We start from the raw sequence: 24,322 nt of genomic DNA, 5'->3' as shown, positions 1-24,322 counted from the left end.
ACTTCCCTCACTCTCCCCAGCAAAGGGGGACCACTTCTCGGCAAAGGCATCTCACACTCTTCTGCCCGAGGGACAGCACGATGGACACACGGGGAAACAGAGCAGAACGGGGGGGGGTAGGCAGCCCAGAAGGCTCGTCTGCACTTCCGTGGCAAAGCGGGGCCATTGACTTAATCACAGGGACAAAGTGAGGAGGAACATTTCCCTGCTCTGTCCCATACTCCGTGACAAAACTTTCCCTGCGAAAGGAGTTCATTCAGAAGTCCCTGGCGGTGTTTCTGATGTCCTAACTTGGCATGGTGGCTGTCGGGCAGGAAGAGAGGGCCTGAGCCGTGCAGGTGCTGGACCTGGGAGGCAGGAGACACCGGCTCCACCCCCAGCTCAACCAGCTCCTCGTTCTGCGTCTCGGGATTCAGCGTCTCATCTAAAAGCAAAGGTATGAGACTGTCCCAGGACAGGATGCACAACAGAAAAGAAATGAGAGCCATTTAAAGAAAGTTTCCCAGTTGCCATATTTAAAACTGTAAACAAACAAACAAAAAACAAATACTAGAAACTGATTTTAAGAACAGATATTACTGTTCTACTGTATGTAAAATACTATGATTTTGACATGTAATCAATATAGAAAGTAACAAGATAGTTTACATTCTTTTTCCTTGACAAGTCTCAGCATCTGATGTGCATTTGACCTACAGCACATCTCAGCACAGACCAGCCTACTCTCCAGCGCTCCTAGCATCAGTGGCTGTGTCTAACCTATTGGACAGCAACTCCAAGGGTCCCACCAGGGTTCCTGGCTGAAAAGCAGGAGGATGTGTCCACACTAACCTTAAAAGGATCTCTCTGAAACAAAAGTGGATTCACTTTTAAGTGTCTGTAAACCGGAGGGCTGCACCTCCCTCCACCCTTCGCTACAAGACAGCCCTCTTCCTTCCTGATCCCTTTCTGGATGTAGGGAAGCAAAACGGCAAAGAGCCAGGGTGGATGGGCCGACAGGTAAACTTACTTTCAGTCTGTGTCCAGTCCCATGAAGTCCTCCTTCTCAAACAGGATGCAGAGGAGGGGGATCTTGTCCCCAGAATTGTTGAGGGCCCTATCCAGCCACTTAGACTTTAGCAAGATGAAGAGTGACTCAGGGAAATCCTTGATCCTCTTCACCACCCTGCAGCCCTCGTAGATTGAAAGACACGTCGGTGCTTGTCTGCTCGGCTACCTCCCCATGCAGCACAAAGACAAAGAGCTGAGAGTGATTAAGCGAGGTGCCATACAGTTCCTCTGCACGTGGAGCTTATCGAAGGCCTTAGCCAAGAGGCAGTCGCTAATGGTGACAAGGCCCACGAGCTTGCGGTTGGTCTGGAATTCGCTCCACCCATTCTCGGGCGCATAATGGTGCCTGTAGTGGATAAAGAGTGCCAACTGGGAGCCGAACAGGCTGATCTGGCTCACCAAGGGGATTCACTTATAGATGCAAAAGAAATTCTCCTCTGAGATGATCCCAACGGCTTGGACCACCACGGGGAGGGTCTTGAAGTCCTCAGCACACTGCACATAGTCAGGGATGCTCATGTTGCAGGCCCTGCCGAGAGGGGAGAGGAGATCGATGTTCATACTTTGCTGTGGGATGCAGGCACCTCTGGGTTGCGGTGACCTGGTGTGTACCAGCCAGAAGGCAAGGGAAGTCCAAGCAAAGCCAGGGGTACAGTTTGTCCTCAGAGTCTGCACATGGCTAACGTAACTCGGATCACATTACCTAGCTTTTGGTCTAGGCTTCCTGACCCTGCAGAGAAGGGTCATTCCTTGTTTTCTGTTTCCAAGCACCTAGCCAGACCCTGATGCAAAATCAGTGCTCAAAACTGCTGAATAAACAAATGAACAAAGGAACTGCTTTCCCAAACCCGCTTCAGCAGAATATAAACAAAAGAACCACAGTGGGATCAAAACATCTGGATTTCACCTCCAATTTATTTGAAATCCTAAGCTGTAGAATAATGGATAAGAAAACTTGCCCTGGGGAGGAGGGTACAGTTCAGTGGTAGAGCACGTGCTTAGCATGTACGAGGTCCTGGGTTCAATCCCCAGAACCTCATTTTAAAAAATGAAACAAATAAATAAACCTAATTATCCTAATCAAAAAACATTTTTTAATTCAAAGTTGAAAAACACCTTGTAATTGACACAACATTGTAAACTTGACTATATTTCAATTAAAAAAAAATTCTTGACGTACAAGAATATATCTGGATTATGGAAGTTTGCAAATGTAAAATGCCTAGGGTACCACCTGCATAAAAAGGGGGGACTGTACAGATTTACTATCCCTCCTTTATGAGCTATATATCCTTTGGGGGGGTATAAATACTAAGAGCTAATTTTCTCAGATTAAAAAAGAAAATATTACCTGATCATCAGTACTGCTGAAAGATTAGATAACGCTATGAAAGCATCTGACCCACTGAGGTTACTTAATTAGTGTTTGTTGAATGAATGAATAAACAAGCAAAGTGAATGCTGCTCCCTGCCACAGACCATCATAATGGTACTTCCTGGAAATCCCAAGCCCACATTCCACTTGACTCTACATTTACCATGTGGGTGACCAGGGCAGACCTGTGTGCTTCTCTAAGCCCCAGTTAAATAATGAATAGAAATGAGGGCAATAATACAAACCTCAAAGTGTTAGTGAGTCAGTAATGAATTGTACCCCAACTTTGCAAGAACAGAACCATTTAGGAAAATTGGGCAAAGAGTCCATAGGCCCTCTCCATATTATCTCTTATGACTACATGGGAATCTACATTACATCTTAAAATAAAACTCTAGTTTCTTAAAGATGCTTTTGAGGTTAATGAGCTCACTGTCTAAAATACGGAACACACAGCAAAAATAGGACAATGCCCAGCATACGAGATACACTCAGTTAAATTTCCCACTGAACCCACTAGTCCCTCCAACTTCAGAGCACGAGGATGGGTCCTCGTGGCCAGAGGCCACTGCACCTGAAGCAAACAAAGCTAATGGTCCCCACTTCCAAGTGACTCTGTAACTACCCTAGGTCTAAATTTGTATTCATAATTTTTTTCTTTTCATTAAATAGAAACCCCCAATTGCATAGCCTTCAGGTCACCAAAACCTGATCGCAGAGATCATGATGGCAGCCCTCCTTGGTGAAACAATAAAATGAAGAGCCATTTCCACAAAACCTCTGTGTAAATCTACTAGGGAACTTCATCCTGGTCTGAGAGGAAGAGGACTGGGGAGGAGGGGGCAATCTGTGGCACAGAGAACCATGGGCAACCTGTCCCACAATGGACTTTAAACTCAACTCTCACTGTCCAGAAACTTCAAAATACACACAGAGTGCTATGGACAAGTTTTTTTTTTTTTTAAAGAAATCCTTGACTCCCTAGCAGGTCTTGTTTCTACCAAGACACAAATGGCTTATGTGTATAATGTTTCACAAAAGCATTAAAATATTATCACCCCAACTTGACACATCAAGAAACTGAGGGAGAGAGGTTTATCACATTGTACAAGTTTAGAGAGAGGCCACGTCAGACACCGTATTTAAACCCAAGACCCTGCTCCAGTTCTCACACTAGAAAGTGTGACATACTGACCCTTTCCTGCCCTCTCCTTGCAATAAATCACTGAAGAGTCTTTTCTGTGCCACCTGGAATCACAATCACATCCATTTTACACAAACAGCTATGTCACTCTTGGAGGAATTATCAAAATCTAAAGGGTTACAATGGGAGGAGAGATTTGCATTTTCTGTTTCTCAAAGGAAACATGGCTTAAAAAGAAACTGAAAAGTACTTATCTAGTCTAAGCCCTCTTTGTGCAGAGAATCAAATAGAGGCTCAGAAGATATGAGGAAAGTGCCTTATTAACAGATATTGCCTCAGCACAGCACCAAACCATCCCTGGGCAATTCTGGGTGAGGATCCGGGGGGCCAAGGAGAATGAGTGTTAGAAAAAGGAAAGAGAAGAAGCATACAACTCCCTGTCTCTACACCACCATACCATGAAGTTCCACCAAATTACCCAGTATGGGTGCAGTCAATATTAAGGTGGGCTAAACAGATTATAGAAACCTGGAAGTCTCAAACATAGTGGAAATTCCAACATTTACTATGCTTTTTTCACAGTTCAAGCATCAGCTCAGTGGGTGCTCCATACCAGGGACGACACTAGGCCTGGAGTTCTCCCAAATACAGATCTCTATTACCACATATGCAAACCACATAAAGGCCCACCAGAAGAAAAGCGCCCACAGATAAGATGGAATTACTGAAACTGAAAACAGCCAACTAGCATATATTACTAGGAAAAACGGTGCTGCTAGAAATGGACTCATGGACATAGAAAGCAAACTGTGTTTAGCAGGCAGGAAAGGGGTGATTAACAGATACAAATTAATAAATATAAAATAAATGAGAAGGACCTACTATATAGCACAGGGAACTATATTCAATTTCTTGTAATGAGTTGTACTAAAAATAATCTAAAACATATGTATATACATAGGAATATGTTTATAACTGAATCTCTGTTGTACACCTGAAACTAACATTGTAAATTGACTACACTTCAATAAAAAATAATTTTAAAAAATAAGTAAAAATAAAAGCAACGCCATTAAGAAAAAATAAAAGAAAACTCTAATCCCCTTAGCTGTAGGTGGTGGAGAATTCTGGTTGCAAGCACCAAGTCAACTGGATCACTCCAGCACTGGCTGTCACTCTTTCTGACCAACAGAGAGTCACTTGCTTCACTGAGGTTACTTTTCTCTCCTGTGAAAGGCAACAGTTGCAACTAACGATGTATAGAATCTCATCATTCACAAGCCCAACAAGTAGTGAGGACTTCCCAAGGGCCAGGCTCTGGACAGATGAAAATATAGGGTCCCAGATTTATTCATGCTTAGAAGAATTTTAAGCCATAAAGACATTAATTCTTCCTGTTTTGATAGATTCAATGCAATTCTGATTAGAATACCTACCAGATTTTTCATGGAATGTAACAAGATAATTTATGGTCAGGAACAGCCAAGAAACTTCTTTAGAACCACCACTGGGGAGGAGTGGATAGGTCATTGATTTCCACTGTTATTTCTGAGGTGATGAAAACGTTCTGGAATAATAATGGTTTCACCACTGTGAATATGCTAAAAGCTGCTGAATTGTACCATTTAAATGGATGGACTTCATGGTGTGTGAACAATATCACAAAAAAGCTGTTATATGAAAAAAAAATTTCTTGACAATTATTTTCCCCTCTATACAACTAGTCTGCCACACAATTTAAGAAAAACAAAAAACCAAAACAAACCAAACAGTGCCAGGAGCTCTTTAGGATTGCAATGTCCCTAGGTCTCCAAAGCTTCTGGTGGTGCTGTTTCTGTTAACACACACTAGCTGTGCTGGACTTATTTGGGACTGTAACTATCTTTCTAAAATCCACGGTCACACGTTTCACCCTGGGAGAGGGAAGCCTGGAGGATGTCACAGACTCATGCATTCAGCTTATTTTTAACTGAACCAAACCCTGCTTTCAACACAGAACTCTCTCTCTCACTATAAAAACACGTGACATTAACAAGCACAGCCATCATAACACCTGAAAGTGTTCAAGAAAATTACCTGGGGCAGAAACACTAAGGGAGGAGACGGAAGCTCACTCAGCACTGAAGCTCCCTTTTGCCAACTTCACCAAGAGAAGCTGGGCGTTACAGCCTGAGGCTCTCAGCCTGAGAAGCAGTGCCCACACCACTGAGCTGGTCCTCAGGGAGCAGGAAAGGGAGACGAGGGCAGCCCCGGTTTGCGGGGCAGGGAAAGAGGGGGGTTGGGGACGCGGGCTGCAGCCCCGCTCGGAGGCCAGCCCCTGCCGCCCGCCCCCGTCCGGGTCCGCAGACCCCGCCCGTCCGGGACGCAGCCCGCCCATGGGTGGGGACGGGCCGGCGGCCGAGGAGAGGAAGCCCGGGAGGAGAGGACTGGCGGGCGGGAGAGGGGAAGGGGACGCCAGTCGCGGACTGAGGGGAGCCCGGCTGGGGCGAGAGGCGGCATGTGCACACCTGTCCCTGGGTAGCTGTGGCCGGGGCAGAGGGGCAGAGGGGCCTGGCCCGAGCAATTTAGCTGAACACACGCTGACTCGCGCCCTCACGGGCTGTGACACGCCGACTGCCCTCCCGCAGCCGCCTGAACCTTTCCGGTGAGCCCCCCACCTTGTACTTCTACAGCCGGAGGCCCCGGCCCATGGCAGGAGCCAAAGGCCTACCGGGCAACAGAGCTGAGATGCCTTTGGGGCCGATCCTCGGCTCGCAGTTGGGGCTTCCAATTCACGGTCCAGCTGGCACTGACTACGCATGCGCAGGAGGGTCAGCGATCCTCTGGGTTCTGTGAGAGAAGCTGGGGAAGTGAGGGAGGGAGAAGATGGGAGGAGGAGGGGAAAAGTGGAGGTAGACAGATGGACAGGAGGTGCAGAGAAAAGGGAGTAATCTGGAGGGGGGGAGGGGAGTAGCAGAGATGGAGAGATAAATCTTTACCTCTGGTCGCACCCTGAAACAGGCAGCAGTCCTGCCTCTGTACCCTTCTCTAACCCTTCAAGGCCCACAGCCCAAATTTATCTCCCTGGTCCAGCCCTTCACCCGAGGCCTCTGCAGAACCCCTATGGGGATCACACCCGTTGCCCCCACGCGGAACTGGGTTTCCTGTTGCTCTGGGAACCAAGCACCCGCGGGTGTTGTCGCTCAGATCTACCTTGGGAAGAGTACATTTTCCCCTTTTACACGCTAGGAAACAGACAGGCAATATCTCTGCCTTAGCTCCACTGTCCCAGGTGTTGGGCTGGCGGGGAGCGGGGTGGTACAAGATCAGAGCCCCAGAGGGAGCAGACAGCCTGATTGTTGGTGCATAGTCCCCATCCCTCCTTAGTAAACCACACCCCACCATAGGGGAAACATCAAGGGGTCACAGTAGGTCCCTGGGTGTGGGAGAGCTTCCCTCAGTTCCAGTGCCCAGCTTGCTAGGTAGATAAGAGTGTTACCGAGTCCAAATTCATTCTCCTCAGTGCAGGACAGGCCAATAATTTGGGAGACCAGGTGTTGGAGCATGGAATAGCAAGTTTCTGTAGACCTAGATGGCAAACTAATGTTGGAAAACCATCAACCCAAGTCAGAATTCATGCTCCTTTCCTACGTGCTTGGTTGTTGCAAACTTCTTGGTGTAGGAATTATTTGTTGTTAGAATCCTTTGTTCTTGCAGCTACCTGCCTGGCTGGGCAAATCTGTAAACCTCCAAGAAAACAAACGTTATTTTCTATTCTGAACCTCTTAATCTTTTTATGAATGAAAATGTGTTAAATATCCTTAAAGGGCAGAGACTTCAGAATAGGCTCTCCTGTATATTTCAGGCTATAGGCACATTTTTATACAAGCAAGATGAAGCCTAGGAGGCAGAGCACAGGATTAAAGTCAAAGGAACAGGTCTAATATGGAGACAGGTTTGTTCTTTTCTATTACCGAGGAAGAAGCCACTTCAGGGTTTATAGCACTTTAAGTTAAATATAACTAAAACTTTAAGGGAATTTACATACATAGGGGGGAATGTGCATAGCATATCTGGAAAATCACACAAAGTATAGTAAACAGTGGCATCTCCAGGGAGGGCTGAAAGAACAGAGAATTAGGGAAAACTTCTCTCACTTGTGTATTTTAGTGCTGTGTTTGAATTTTTTTAACCATATGCATGTATTTGTTTTTCAGTTAAAAAATGTAATGGATCAAAGGAATAACTAGAACAGCAAATACAGCAGCCATGGAATCGATGAGCCATCACTTTTGATTTAAGCCAGGAAGTATTTATTGACTCTCTCCTATGTGCCCAGCGCTGTTTTAAGTATTCTATTATTATTTTTTTTTAATAATATTATAACATACTATCCCTCACTCCTGCCCATGGTTGGTGGAAAACCCACTGAGTTTTTATTGAGTTGTTTTCCAAGGTGTAGGGATGAGTTATAAACAGAACACATATTCAGGGCAAAACAGTCGGAGTGATTTTCCAGTAAGCCAGACAGCTATGAAGGGTTTGCAATAGAGGCGCCCAGAGGCTGAGAGGGAAAGCCTCCTGGACCCTATAAGAAGCTGCCCAAAGTGCCTTCTCCATGGCACTACTTAAATAGGAAAGAACAAATCTGACTCCATTTTAGATCTGTACTTTTGAATTTAACAAAGCCAAGTTAATACGCTCTGGTCTTTTCATGGGTTATGATGTCACAGAGGAGACGGACAGGTCAACAGGGAACCACTCTGCATTGATCACGGAGCCAGGGAACGGGAAGGGTGGCAAGATATATGACGCATCTGCAGCTGTGCCTGCGCTTCTAGGCAGGTAACCAAAGTCACCTAGACGAGGTGCCAAATGCTTGTGCACACGACCTCATCACCTGACATGTATTAAAGAGAAATGGAAGTCTATAAAGATCCAATACCCTTGGTGGGTACACCGTCCAAAGAGCAAATTCACAGTTTGACAACTGGCCATCTCTGTTCCCTGGGATTCATTCTTACAGAACCTTAAAAACCACTACCCTGTCCTCAAGAAATGCTACATATTTGTCCTATTTTTCGCTCAGGGATGGAGCATGTTCAAGTGAATTTCAATGTCTGCACAGATTTGACTGTTTTTCTCCAGGTTCACTTGTCCATTCTAAAGAGGCCTGAGCTAAGTGCATCCTCCATATGATCTATTCCCTCCAGTGAAAGCTCATTGAGCCTGCAATTAAAAGCCAACTGAACAAGACTGTCCTCAAGTAAAAAGTTCAGCCACTCTTCACTGATTTCTTAACCTCCTTTCCTAGCTAATTGCAACAGACTAACACCTCCCTCCACCAAGCTACCCAACTATGTCAGTTTGTCTCCCCAAAGAGAAAGTAAGGTCCATAAAAGATGAGACAACTTCATAGTCACCTCTGAATTCCTAGCATATAGTAATGTCAATAAATAGAACTATGATTATGGCTTATTTCCTTTAAAACCTTTCTGGTTACTTAAATGAGACCATGGAAGGGAGGTGTTTGCGGTCCAGTATCTTGATCCACAAGACTCTGGAGGCCTTTTTCGGAATGGCTGTTCACTGATCCATTCAAAACACATCTTCTCATTCCAGAAGTAGCTGTGTTTTTCTGCCAGGAGTTTGTGGTTACTCTCATGCCAGAACAGCTTTAAATTATATCCTTACTTTCGATTTGTTAATTTTCCCCTCTTCCAACAAAATTGACTTTTCTTAATTTCTTGCCTTGAGGAATATTTTTTTTCCTAGTTCACCCTTTAGTAAACCATGCTTCTCGGGATCTGCTTGGCCATACATATGATTAGTCATCCAACTCGCAGTGTGAGAGGCCTGGGGCTCACCTCATGCCCTCCTGTCAGGGCAACTGAAACCCAGCTCAGGAGCCAAACGGCCCCCCAGCGCTTCTAAGGCTTGCTTACTTCCCGGAATCCCTTTCTGGTTTGTCTTGGATTCTGAGTATTTCCCCTCACTTTCTTGACAATGAGCTGTGCAGCTTGAAAGATGAGGAAGGAAGGTTTTATTTCTTAATCAATATTTTAAGGAACTTGTGTAATGAAGGTTTTAACAAGTTTCTATATCCCTCCATTGCCGAGGCAGGAAACACACTAGATATTTTCTAAATTTAGATATCATGTGCATTTTTTCTTTGCTTTTGTTTTCTTAACTATCAGACATTTTTTAATTAAAAAAAATAAGGCCACATATAGGATAGAGCCTTGAAGTGGCATACAAAATTAAAGGGCAAAGACAGACAAATGAGAAATACTCTACAAAGTTAATAGAATCCATACACTATGGATCAGATCAGCAATTCTCTGTAACAGCTTGTTGAAACATGACCATGAGGTAAAACTTCTCTCCTGTCAGGAGATGGCCAACAGAAAATAGAATTAAAACAACAAACTAAAATTCTACGTCTGGTGAGGTATAGAAGGCTACTAGCTAAATGTGTCTTCTTTTGGAAAAGAGGGAGGCTCACCAGCTCTTTACTGTGGAGCCTGAGCCCAGGGGAGGGCAGTGAAGAACCGCCCTGTAAGTACCCAAGTAGCAAAATGAGTGATGAATAAAGAGACTTGAGCTTTGATGACAGAGATGATACTACTATTCACTTGTCCTGTAAAGTATGAGTTCACGTTCAGTGATCAATACCTCTGCGTCCTCAGGGATTGAGATTATAGGAAAGTGCACCGCCCGGGCCCAGACCTCCTCTTTGAGCTCGTGACATTGCACTTAGATGTCTCAAGGGCACCTCCAACTCCACAAAGACCTGACTTCACTGATCTCCTCCCATAGCAGGCCTGCCCAGGGCTCCTGGTCGGGGGGCAAGGTCTCCCTGCCTCTCCCAGCACGGGCCCATCACTCACAGATGTGACAGGACCTCTCCTTCAGGGCCCAGATTTCCACAGTCACCGAGCCCCACCACACACACCTGTTTTTCCAGGTACTCACTGGCACTCACTCAGCACTGACTCTGCTGGGAACCACACTGCCACATTATATCACTGGATCTCCACAGCAGTCCTGGGAAGTTGGTACTTCACTTCTTTAATTGATTAAATTGTTTCACTTCCTTGAGTGTGTCATCCAAAGTGACACGGCTACTCAGCCACAAACCTGGGACTGAAAACCACTTAAAAATTGAACACTGCTACACCTCACAGCCACCCTACTCTGACTCATCACATCACCTCCTGCCGAGCCTTCTAAATGTTTCCAAGCATTCTACAATACAAAAGTGATCTACAAGAGCACCCCACTCCCCTACTTAAAATCTGTCAATGATGGTCCACTGTCCTTAAGGGAAAGCCAAACCTGGCCTGAGCACAGCCCAACGGCACGGCATCCGCGTTCCCTGCGCGGCCGCGCCGCCTCACCCACTACGAAGCTCTGCACTGGCCGTGTCCAGGACAGAGATGCTGACTCCGTACAACCTGGGGCTCATCTCACTCGAACAATGATCACCTTCTTCAGTGGTCACCCTCTTCAATGCTGACTCTCAAAAAAATATTTTTTCAGGATGAAACAATATCTTTTTCCTTACAACTTCAAGTCATTGATAATGAGCTCCCCCCAAAAGAGAGAAGACGTAATTCTCAGTCTCCTTATCTGTAAAGTGAGAATAACAAGGAAATATGTGAGGTTTTAAGAGAAATAATATTCATGTGAGGCTGAGGGACAATTCCATCATACAGTAAGCACTCAATATGTGCTTACTTAATATTAATAAGAATATATTGCACTCCAGCAACCTTAAATCAATGCTTTATGGCTTTGTCCAATAGACTACAGACAAACTGTTGGATGAACCCCTTTGAGCAGATCAGCACAAGTGTACTGGGAGAGGTAAGCGCTGACTCCATTTACAGCTGCAGCCAACCAGCACTACTGGGCGGGGGCAGTTTGCTCAAACTCTTTCATGTTGCTTGAGCATTTAGTTGTCGTTATTGAATAAAGGCATGTGTTGTTTAGTCAAAGCTCCTGAAACATAAATCTTCAAAAATTGATGCAAATTGGGTTTCAATACAACACTCTCACTAGAAATTATTTGAAAATGATAGTCTTAGCTCCTCTGCATATCAAAGGGCATGTTCTTAATATATCTGACTAAATACACCAAAAGGGTTGTTTAAAAGAAATTAAGATAAAGCCATCCTGAATAAGCTCTAAGTATCATCTGCACAAAACCCCACCCAAGGGTCTCATTTCTCACTTCCACATAGGTGTTCAGGTAGCCTAACTTGGGTCTTGGATTCTTATAACACGGGGGTGGGAAGCGATGTGGATAGATTTATGTAGCAAATTTAAACCTAGGGTATTTGCAGTGTAGGAATCCTAGAAATAAACAAATTGATATATACTCCCACCCTTAAGAAGCTCAGCCTTTCCATTTACAACAGCATTAAAAATGAAATGAGAGATACATTTAACAAAAATTTACAAGATTTGTACATTGAATATTTTGAAGTATCACCAAAAAAATTTAAAAGATTTACATATACGGAAGACATCCCATGTTCATGGAATGGTAGACAATATTGTTAAAAATGTTAAGACTCCCCAAAGTGATCTACATATTCAGTGGAATCCCTATCAAAATTCCAGCTGACTTCTTTGCAAAAATTGAAAAACTGATACCAAAATTCATATGGAAGTGCAAGGGACAGGGGTCAGCCAAAACAATCTTGAAAAAGTAGAACAAATTTGGAGGACTCATTTTAAAGTTTACTAAAAAGCTATAGTACTCAAGTCAGTATAGTGATGGCATAAGTTTGGATAAATAAATCAGTGAGACACAATAAAAACCCAGAGGGGAAATACTTACATTTACAGTAAGGTTTCCACAAGAGTGCCAACAACACTCCATTGAAAGAAGAGTCTATTCAACAAATGCTGCTGGGACAGCTGGGTATCTGCAGGCAAAAGAATGAATCTGGAATCTGGACCCCCATATTGTATATAACAAATAAAAATTAATTCAAATTGTATCACAGACAGAAATATAAAAACTAAACCTATAAACTTTCTAAAAGAAGGGACATTATAAATCTTTGTGGTCCTAGGATAGGTTTTGGTTTCCTAGATACAATACCAAGAGCAGAAGTGACAGAAGATAAAGGCAGATAAACTGGACTTCATCAAAATTAAAACTTTTTTCTTTCAAATGACATCATCAAAAAAGTGAAATTACAGGGGAAGAAGGTATCTCAAGCGATAGAGTGCGTGCTTAGCAAGAAAAATAAAATAAATCAATACATCTAATTACCTCCCCTATAAAGAAATTGTTTTAATGTTTAAGAAAACTAAAGTGAAAAGACAATCTGCAGAATAGGAAAAACATTTTACAAAGCATATATGTAATAAGAGACTAGTATCCAGGATATATAACAAATGCTTACAACTGAACAATACAAAGAAAATCGACCCAATTTTTAAATTTACCAAGGATTTAAATAGATACACAAATGTCCAATAAGCATATGAAAAGATGCTCAGCATCACTAGCTAAATCAATAGCAAAATGCGATCTAATTTTACACCCAATAGGATGGTTATAATCAAACATGGACAATAACAAGTGTCATTCAGGAGGAAGAGATACCTTATATGCGGCCATTGGAAAGGAACAATGGTGCAGCTTCTTTGCAGAAGTCTGGTGTTTTCTCAAAAGATTAGAGTTATTTGGCTCAGCAATTCCACTCCTACATATTGAGTCATCCCTTAGAATCCTCGGGGGGATGGTTTAAGGAACCCCCCACCCTGGATAACATAACCCAAGGATGTTTGATTCTCTTTACAATCAGCCATCTGGATCCATGAAGTGGAAACTACACATAAGGAGGGCCAACTCTACAGCCAAAAGAATGAAAACTTATTCTTACAAAAACTTGTACATCAATATTCATAGTAGTATCTTTCAGAGTAGCCAAAAGTTACAAACAATATCCATCCATCAATGAATGGATAAACAAAATTACCAAGAATCGTCCTACAAACTTTTGGTTTTTGAATCTTTGACAAAGGAGGTGAGAACATACAATAGAATAAAAATAGCCTCTTCAGCAAATGGTGTAGGGAAAACTTGACAGCAGCATGTAAATCAATGAAGTTAGACTACTCCCTCACAGCATACACTAAAATAAATTCAAAATGGCTTAAAGACTTAAACATGTAGACAAGACACTATAAAACTCTTAGAAGAAAACATAGGCAAATCATCTGACATACATTTCAGCAATGTTCTCCTAGAGAATTCTACTCAAGGAATAGAAATAAAAGAAAATTTACATAAGTGGGATCTAATTAAACTTACAAGCTTTTGAATAGCAAAGGAAACAGTAAGCAAAACAAAAAGACCACCTATGGAATGGAAGAATATATTTACATTGAATGAAACTGACAAGAGCTTAATTTCCAGAATATATAAACAGCTTTTACTTTTGATAAGAAAGAAAAACAAACAATTAAATCCAAAAATGGGCAGAAGACCTAAACAAACATTTCTCCATTGAAAACATACAAATGGCCAATATGCACATGAAAAAATGCTCAATATCATTATCAGAGAAATGCAAACCAAAATTGCAATCAAATATCAACTCTCACCAGTCAGAATAGCCATCATTCAGAAGTTCACAAACAATAAATGCTGGAAAGGCTGTGGAGAATAGGGAACGATCCTACAGTGTGGTGAGAATGCAGTTTGGTGGAGCCATTGTGGAAAACAGTATAGAGATTCCTCAAAAGACAAAAACTTGACCTCCCATATGACCCAGCAATCCCACTCCTGGGCATATATCCAGAAGGAACCCTAATTCAAAAAGACACCTACACCCCAATGTTCAGAGCAGCACTATTTACAATAGCAAGACATCAAAATAACCTAAATGTCCACTGACAGATAACTGGATAAAGAGGTTGTAGTATATTTGTGCATTAGACTACTATTCATCCATAAAAAAATAATAAATTAATGCCATTTGTAGCAACATGAATGGACCTGGAGAATGACATTTTAAGTGAAGTAAGCCAGAAAGAGAAAGAAAAGTACCGTATGAGATCGCCCACATGTGGAATCTAAAAAAAAAAAGCCAAAGAAACAAAAAGATAAACTTATCTACAGAACAGAAACAGACACAGAGACATAGAAACCAAACTATGGTTACCAGAGGGGAGATGGTATAGGAAGGAGTAAATTGGAAGTTCAAGATTTGCAGATACGGACTATGTATAGAATAAACAGCAAATTTATACTGTATAGCACAGGAAAATATATTTAATATCTTATAGTAACATGTTTAAAAAAATATGAAAATGAATACAGGAATTTTCCTATACAACTGAAGTGTTGTGTTGTACACAAGAAAATGATGCAGCATTATAAACTGACTAGACTTCAATTAAAATATGTTTAAATAGACCAAAAATGAACCAAAAGAAAAAGGATATTATCAAACCAAAAGAATAAAGTACTGATTCAGGTTACAACATGGATGAACCTTGAAACTTTATGCTAAAATAAGCCAGACACAAAAGGGCTAATAGTGCCCTTTTAAGTAAACTGCATCTAAGTGTTTATTGTACTATTCCTAGAAATTTTCCGGAGGTTTGAATTCTATCAAAATTAAAATAAAATATATTATTCATTAAAAACATAAAACGATTCCTCACAGGAAGGCTTTACTTATTAAATGCAGAAATGCATTTAAAGCTCCTGGAACAACACTTTGCACGTCCACAGACAGTCACTGCTGTCACTGCCACTCAGAGGTTGATACCAGCGCTAATGAGTGCTGCCTCGACTCGCTGCCCTGCAGACTGGAGTGAGGGCCTGGGCCCTGACAGGCAGGGTGACCGTGAACCTGGGTCAGACACAGCCACGCCCCAGATTCTGCGTTACCTAACTTTCTTATACAAACTGCTACATATAACATAAACACGCTACAGGGATGTATCTTACAACACAGGTAATATAGCCAATAATTTACAAAAAATATAAAAGGAGCATAATATTAAAAATTGTGCATCTATTGAACACCCTGAAACTTATTTCATATTGTAAATCAGCTATACCTTTATAAAAAATTAAAAAATAATTTTAAAATATTATCAATTTAATATTCCATTCGGTTTTTAAGCAACTACTAAACAGCTAGAATGTAAAAAAGCATTTAAGTATGATAAATTTGCTTACATATATATTTACTTTCAGCTTCCTGCTAAAAGAGAATTTAAACAATTTTTTAAACACTGCTAACAACCATAACAACAAAAAGACAAAAGTGAGAGTGAAGAGAAAATGGAGATTCAATACTTAAATAAAACCAGGGGAAGGTAAAGTCATAAAAATAGATGCCTTGAAATCAGGGTAAGTGTTAAAGATGGACTAGATATTCAGCTGTAAGATTCTTGGCAGCTAAAGTAAAAAGAAAAAGATGATGGGGTGGGTGGTAGAGCTCAGTGGTAGAGCGAATGCTTAGCGTGCAAGGGGTTCTGTGGTCAAGCCCCAGGGCCTCCACTAACAGATAAATACACCTAATTGCCTACCCCTCAAAAAGAGCCCCAAAGAAAAGGAAAAGAGAAATTTCTTTACGAAAAAATCTGATATTAAATTTCGATTAAATACATAAAAAAAAGAAAAATAGAAAAAGATGTGTGACACAAGTGATAATGCCCGTGAGATAAATCTGTGGTGGCTGCTGACAGGTCCCCATGTCCCACGTGGGAAAATGTGAAACATCCTTCTCACCACTCAGAGTCATCCTCAGCCCACACCACCCCTCCCCATGTTAAATGCAGGAGCACAGGCAGGGCCCGGACTTTGCTCTCTCTGTGTCATCACAGTGAGACAGGATGGAAGGGGGCAGAGCACAGCCATTCAAGGAAGGCCACAGCAATTAACATCAAAATGGTGAAGCACTCAATCCCAAATAGGCCTTGAGGCTCAGGATGAAGAGATTTAATTTCTAGCAGATATTGAGCATCATTATACACCCACTGTAATAGTAACATGGTGAATAACAAGCCCCAGGCACCATGGCAGTCCCAAGGCTAGCCACAAAAGGTCAAAGGGTGGGAAATGGCCAACTTCGTGGTAATTCCATTCCCTTGCCCTAAGGCTGGTCCTTCTACTTATTAGCATATGAAACTGCCAAGCCCATGAAAACAAGCAACACAGTGTCACCTCGCGGTCACCACTCTCTCTCCCTCTTTGGAGAAGTCCCACACTATGTCTGTGGAGTGTGTACCTACTTTTATTTTTCAGTTAGCATTAAAGATTTTTATTTCAAAATACAGACGTTTTGTAAGAATTACAGTCAACAGATGACACTTTAAAGTCAGCAAGGCTTTGTTTACGCTTTACCCTAGTTCTAACAGATTTCATACTCTAGAAAAAAAAAGAGAGAGAAAAAAATTGAAAAAAATAAAAAATCCTGCCATATTTGAAAAAATTAAGTTCAACTATGATCAACTTTCAAATAAAAATGCATTTCATATTAAATATAAAAATGCTCAATAACGGTTTTATATCTGGAAACATCCCTTGAAAACTTCCTCACATTCTTTTTTTTTAAGATTTTTAATTGATTTATAATCATTTTACAATGCTGTGTCAAATTCCAGCGTTCAGCACAATTTTTCAGTCTTAAGTGCACATATAAACACTCATTGTCACATTCTTTTCTCTGTTACCATAAAGTTTTGTGTAAATTTCCCTGAGCTATACAGTATAATCTTGATTATCTATTCTACAATTTTGAAATCCCAGTACCTACTTTTAATCTGAGCATACAACCCCAAAACATCGTAGTGTTTCTCTTGCCTTTCAATATATATCTTTGAATAAATCTACATTTACTCAAAATTGGCTTGCTTTTGAATACTTTCCTGCATGAAGCCAAGGACCCACATCCGGCGGGGCACATCCCAGGGGCTCAACCAAATGCTGGGACACAGCCCTTCTCATGCCCCACGTTTTTTCTTGTATCAACAGGACAGGGTTGTGAAGGGAGCTCTTAGGCCCCAGCTAAGGGACAGAAGCAGCACCAAAGGCTCCAATTGGCGGGCAGCCCCTCCCCCAGCAGGGGCTTGTGGTTGACCCAGTTCTCTGTGTTTCTCTGTTGTGCTGAATCCCCAGCCAGAGAGCGTTCTCCCTAGGCCTAACCCCACAAAACCCTTCTCTCCAAAATACAAGCACATCATGTCACATTCCTCTTGTTCAACCAGGAAATGTTCAGCCCACGTTTTCCTTCCCCAGTAAAAACCTAACTGTCCTCCCTCCGATCCCACCAATTCTTTCTTTGTGAGAACTCTGCACTCTCCACACACCATCCTGAATGCTGGTGCCTTGCTGGCTGGGATCGAGATGTTTCTGTCTCACATAGCCCGCGTCCTTTCACTTTCCCCTTGCTACCTTAAAAAAGTCTTTCCTGAGTCACCCACTCATCTGATTCTGAACTTCACAAAGTGCTGAGCTTACACTCACTATGTGCATACCCCCCAAGTTTTGGCTAGGTTTCCTTCACAAGATCTTCATTAAGGAGCTGCATCAAGAAGTTTAAAGAGGCTACTCTTACATCTGCGAGGAGGAGCCTGAATAAAATTTAAATGGCTTTGAAGCGAGAGTTAACCAGGGGCAGAGAGGTCACAGGCCTTAGTCAACAGTGTCACAAGGCAAAATGTTCTTCAAAGGCTCAGAGTGGCTTCTGAACACGGAGTCGGCAGGGAGGAGGTGCCAGGCAGTGAGTGGGGTGAGTGACAGAGGGCACGTTTCCCCAGCTGGGGAAGAATAGGTTTTTTTTGTATTTTTCCAATTTCTTACTACCTTTTTCCCTATTGTCACATACCATTTCCTATGAATTAAGAAAATCAATGTCAGTCATTTGGGCCACTTGGGAGAAGCTACATGATGCCATTCACAGGGCTGGGACATGACAGCCACACCAGTCTAAGTTGAAAGACCAGGGGGGGTATTTCCAAGTTAATCACGGGCATGCAGCAAACTCCCCAGCTTCAATTACCTCATCTCAAAAGTGGGGGAAAAAACTACCAAGCAAAGTGTGGGATGATTATGGCCGACATCTGTTTACTACGAAAGTGCTCGTGACAGCTACCGCTAAATGGGGAATGAGTATAAACAACGAGGCCCTGTCTACCTGAGCACACGTGCCCTGCCTTCCTGCCTTGGTGCAACATCAGAGCTTGTTTAGCTGAGATGAACGCCCCCAGAGCAGCCCCCACCGGAAAGCTCCCATCTCTGCACCGCGAGATGTGTTCCTTTCCTTCTCAGAGCTGATCACATTTTGCAATCGCCTGTTTTTATTATTATACCTTTTGTAACTGCCTCCACTCCGGAGTTTTTGCTCAAGCAGCACAGGGCCAGGTGTGTCTTGCTGCCTGCTGGGTATTCTGGGCTGGATGACAGCCGAGCCAACATCTGGCTCTGGTGCTGAAAGAAGGCGGTATAAGGCCCAGGGGCCCATGCTGAACCGAGGCCCCTGCACCGAAAATTATGGCCTGAGTTAGGGCAAATTACACAGTCTTCTTTACCCTGAGATTCCTCATCTGTCCATGAAAATAATTGCCCATGGCACACAGAGTTACAAGGATTAAGGAAATCACCAAATTCACAACCTTTTCAAGGGGCTACCAGTGCGCCCTCAACAGACACATGCTGCCTTTATGGCTCTGACACACGCCAAGCAGGGTGGCCGCACAAAGTGAACACTGCTAATTGCCAATGTGTTAAGTGCTTCATGTGTGCTATAATACTCTTTACAACTTACAACAATCCCAGGAACAAAGGAATATTATCATGCCCATTTCACAGATTCACCAACAGGTTAAGAGAGGTTACATTCTAGTCCAAGGCTCTATGGTGAGGAAATGGCGATTTAAACCTGAATCTGGGCCCAGGCCTGGGATCTCTCTCTCTCCCATCCACCTGACCACTTGCCTATGAAATCCACCTTCCAATAAACAATCTGCAGCTGGCCAGCTCTTAAATGCATTGTGTTCCACCGTTTGTCAATGTTGGTTAATTACCATAAATTGTTCTCAGAAACCACTACAGAAAAGAATGGTGGACTCACATCCCTGCATACAAAGGAGAGGAATTCTGCCTTGCCTTCACCTGTAATGTGCAGAAACCCTTCCCTACACCAACAAATCCTTTTGTATGATTCCTCCATGTTTATGTTTGCACACGGCTTATTAAAGTAGAATGTACCTGCAGTAATTCCATCTCGGTTGCTTTCCAAGTTTGCAGATTATCCATAATCAGTCTGTGAAAGAAAATAGTACAATGTGAATGAAAACACTGCAACCATTTCAGTAAACAAAGAATGCTGAAACCAAGACATCAGTGGCTGCCAACACACCCCAGAAAGGAAAGGCCTGCAGCCCAGCCTCTGCAGCCACTCATAACAGCGCCCTCTGAGCAGACTCAGAATAAGAAAGGACAGGATACTTGCCCTAGATAGCTAGGTGCTTGTCTAAAGAATGAATTCAGTGAGTCCAAATATTTGCTTCCTCCCATACATAGAGAAGCACTAAATTCTTGAACTTGAGACACCTGGCTTTCTTTAGATAACAAGCAAACTTTTGTTGTTCCAACAACCTGGTCTTTGTTGTAAATCTCCTATATATCGTAGCTCCTCCTCAACCTCTTCAGAGCAGTCCCTCAGTGCGATCTGGGAGACTGTCATCCTTGCTCGAGTCCTCCTGCCAAGTAAAACATAACTCTTAACTTTTAGGATGCCCATGTATTTCAGTCAACAGTTTTGGACACCATGAAGGGACCCAGAGCAGACTTCTCTCCAACTGAACTCTCCGAGGAACCAGAGCCTTGGTAGCAGCAGTGGTCCTTTGTGCCCGTCCTCCTCCTCGAGGAGTCCAGATGAATTTTGGTGAGTTTCTCATGGTTCTAGGATCTCCCATATTGGTTGATGATCCTGAGATTTATTTGGTGGTGTATCCAGGTAACTGGCCCTCCAGTTGAAAAATACTGAAGGGAATAACCCACCCAGTGGAGACATGCTGGGTAGGGCCTGGTTGAAAGGTAACAGGAAACACCCACCTTGAGGAAACCTCTGAGGTGGGACTGGTGGAAACATACCAGGAAAATACTCACCCAGTGGAGAAGTCCCGAGTGGGTCCAAGTTGAAACACACTGGGTTCAGGACTGAGTTCTTAGGTAAGAGGCTGGTCTAATGTTTTCCTCAATTTGATTACCTCCATTGAATTTTTTGGGATAAAATTAAAGTTCTTATGAGGAACCTTTCAACTCGAAAAATGGGAACCTCCTCCTGGCTGGTAACAGCTTTCTCCGCTGACAGAGAAACTTGCAGGAGTGGTAGAGGCAAATACTTAATGCCATAGAGTTGTCCCTACAGGAAAACTTATTAGCAATTTTATTTTGAGAACCCGACCTTAGAATGGTGAATAGAACTTTCAAAAAAAGAAAAAAAAACAGAAAAGGAAAGAAAAGAAAAAGTAATCACAGATTGCGAGCCTCCAACTAATTCCACAGCCAGGTTTATATACGTACAAAACTAACAAAATTAATTGGGAATTAGAAAATAAAAACTCACTCTGAAAGTAACTATCCAGGCCTGTTAAAAACATTTTCTGGAATTCTGAACTCATAAAACAAAATCCCCTTTAGGGGGAACTTGGATTTCTCTTCCTATGTCCTTGAAATGTAAACGTTTTATCTTTTTCTGGGTATTTTATGTTTGTGTATGTATGTATATATATGTTTCCTTTTTTTTTTAAAGGAAATCTTGGACTCTGCCATACAAAAGGTAGAAGTATTGTGTACATATGGTGGCCACGCAAATAAATTGGGATTCTCAAGAATCCTTTGACAGAGCAGTTCTTTGGGGAACTGGAAGCGTGTGTCTTTGTCTAGCAGATCAGAAATATAAATACAGCAAACAGTGACCTAGGACTGAGCCTAATTAGCTCAAGGAGATAAAACTTTAGAACAAAGAAATTTTTGGCATTTTAGAACTCAGAACTCTGACGGATCCTTAAGAATTTGTCAAGAAATCTTAAATGTCTCTTTCATAAACAGTAAGCCTTAGTGATTTGAGCAAGCAAATTCAGTTTACTCCAACTATTATTATACTTATCTCATAAGTAAGTTTTAAAGTGAAGCTATGAAATCTCCAGCTTTTGTCTGTTTATAAGCCTGCGTACACATTATAGATGTGAGATATTTCTACAGCTAAAAAAAAAAAAATGAAAGTCAAAGAGCTCTGCTTAATTGGCATAAAAAATAAGAGCTTACAAATTAAGTATTTTAAAATAAAAACTGACCAAATTGAATTTCAGCTTCACGTGAACTGGAAAATATTCAATATTAAGATAATATTTGACATTGTTTAGTTTAAGTATGTTATAATTAATATAGACATCTTTAAAGTCATCAATATTAAGTATACTACATTTACTGTATCTAGGTTTAATGAAAGTCAAATAAGATCCTGTTATATCTGGTGCAGATTTGTCAAAAAATATTATAGTAATGTGGTGTGGTAAAATTTTAAGTAAATTAAATACAAATGAGATGAGAGCTTAGGGTAAATTTTTAAAATATATTTTTAAAATGTATGCTTAAGATAATCTCCAAATGTTTGGTATCTTTAAATTCTAGATTTGTGCTACTTTAAGTTAAATGATAGGATTTTATTAAATAGCTATGCTATTTTTGGATAAAATAAGATTGAAACATGAATTAATTAAGATTTAACTTCCTCTTACAGAGAAATAAAGGTGTTTAGAAATATTAATACATGGTTGGTGCCACCCTGAAGTAGTCTCTATTATTAAGGGAATGATCTCAGTATCCTAGGAAAGTAAGATAAATGTGTAAAGGAAGATATAAGAATGAAATTATATTTTGTTAGTGAAAAATAGTGACTTTCTCCTGAAGCTTGTCACTTCTGAATAGAACAGAAAATAAGGGACACACTAATATGACTATAGAAAGCTGTGGAAGGCATGTGGAAGAGGAACCCTAAGGAAAGAGTTTTGTACGTAGTCGGAATTGGCTAAGTTTAGAATCAACTTGGGCAAAGTAAATGAATCTTCGACTTAAGCTGGTACAAGACTAGATTTGGTTTTCTCTCTGTTAAGAGGACAAAATTTTTTTAAAATGTTCATTCACTTTCAGTAACAAAATGTAAAGCATATTATACCACTTACCTGATCTGTTCTGCCTTTACCTTTGACATACTTTCTTAATGAATAAGTACTACTTTACAGTGATCTATATGTTTATCTGACCAAGCTTTTTGAAATATTTTAATAAGCTCCCCAAGTATCAAGTTCTAATTAAAGTTCTTTTAATCTCCAGTTAAGTTTGGGATGCTACAGCGTGCCCCTGAAACATCCCAAAAAGAGATTTAAAACTAGTAAATTTCATTTGGCATGTTAAATACATGGTATTGTCAAATGAATAATAAATCTTCAAAGGTTATATTGTATGAGAAAACATTATTAACATAGATATTCTACATATTATATGGACTCCCTAAAATTATGGCATATCTAAAATGTTACCAGTCATATTTCTGGTTATAGTATGCAGGTTAATTTATTGATTTTAGTGTAATGGTGTTGAACCATGCTTTTAAATATTTTGTCATTTATAGACAGTTAATTGTTTCCTTCTGGTGATTTTGCAAAGTGCTTTCTCTTCAAGGAGATTTACTGGTTTCTAATAAATTTCAAACTATAGCACTGAACTAAACTGGGTAAGAAATTTTAAAGGTCTAATGAAAACTGATTTGAAGAATTAGTTACATCTGGTGAGTATGGTTATAATTTTTGATTTTGTCTGAAATACTACTGGCTTTTAACCTGTTTCCCAGACATAAATAAACTCTTCTCCTTAAGCAAGTTATGATTCACAGAAATTTGATGAATTATACCTATGTAATCTGATTTGGAAGTGTTATCTTTTCCCTCTATCTGATCCCTCAAGAGACTAAAATCTCTTAGGTCCCCAGTGGCTCTATCAGAAAAACGAGGAAGTTCATCTCCTAACAGATATAGGAATCCCAAAATATTTTAGGGATTTTAAAGAGAAAAGAATTTACCTAAATCTGTAAGGCAGAAACCCATGACAAGCCCTTGATGTTGCTTTCCTGGCCTTAGAAAAGCTTATTAACATTCTACCCTGAGACTCGTTATTAAAAGTTCCAACACAGCCAATTTAAAAAAGCCTATATGATCAAATAATCAGACTTGTAAACAAATTGTCTTCATTTGGCTGTATTTGAGAAATATTAGGGTAATTTTAGAGAGAAAAAAGATTATATTTTAGTGGATATTAAATTCTAGTTTTGTTAATTGAGGTCTATATTTAATAAGACACATTCCAGATCATTCCTTGCTGTTATGTCACATTGCTCTGTTTAATTGAATTATGAAAAGGATACTCTAGGTTTGTTTCTGATGCTCAGTAATCTATCCTTGGGTAAAATTCCAATGCCCCATGACCTGCAGCCAGGGGGTTATACATCATGGAACAGGCATGACTTAAAGAACTGTCTCCAACCTGAATAGAAGGACCCTTTATCAGGTACTCTTAAATACACCGTACACACCAAAGCTGAAGGAAACAGACTTTCGGATTCATTTCCTATCAGAAACAGCCCCTGCAGTGCACTGGCCTATAGAACACTGCTCACCTTAAAACAATGCTCAAATGGAGAAAAAGCTACCCAGGTCAGGATGAGAAG

The 24,322-nt window shown here is 41.2% G+C and overlaps 1 protein-coding gene across 3 annotated transcripts in view; it reads right to left on the bottom strand.

Moving 5' to 3' along the window:
• LOC140693130 (trafficking protein particle complex subunit 9-like) overlaps positions 1–24,322 on the bottom strand; it is a 101,760-nt gene that overhangs the window by 49,976 nt on the left and 27,462 nt on the right. The window contains exons 5-7 of one of the 3 annotated variants that reach the window (XR_012068825.1): positions 20,191–20,294; positions 19,801–19,855; positions 1,345–1,579 (exon numbers count right to left, since the gene is read on the bottom strand). The gene's annotated coding sequence lies outside the window, so the exon portion shown is untranslated. Of the gene's footprint in view, positions 1–1,009; positions 1,274–1,344; positions 1,580–19,800; positions 19,856–20,044; positions 20,295–24,322 lie in introns of those variants that run through there. The other 2 variants (XM_072957202.1, XM_072957201.1) reach the window with 2 other exon arrangements.

The sequence above is a fragment of the Vicugna pacos genome, unplaced genomic scaffold, assembly GCF_048564905.1.
Source record: "Vicugna pacos unplaced genomic scaffold, VicPac4 scaffold_19, whole genome shotgun sequence".
Taxonomy (NCBI): domain Eukaryota; kingdom Metazoa; phylum Chordata; class Mammalia; order Artiodactyla; family Camelidae; genus Vicugna; species Vicugna pacos.
Note: the sequence above shows the minus strand (reverse complement) of the source record. Positions and strands in the feature narration are given on the sequence as shown.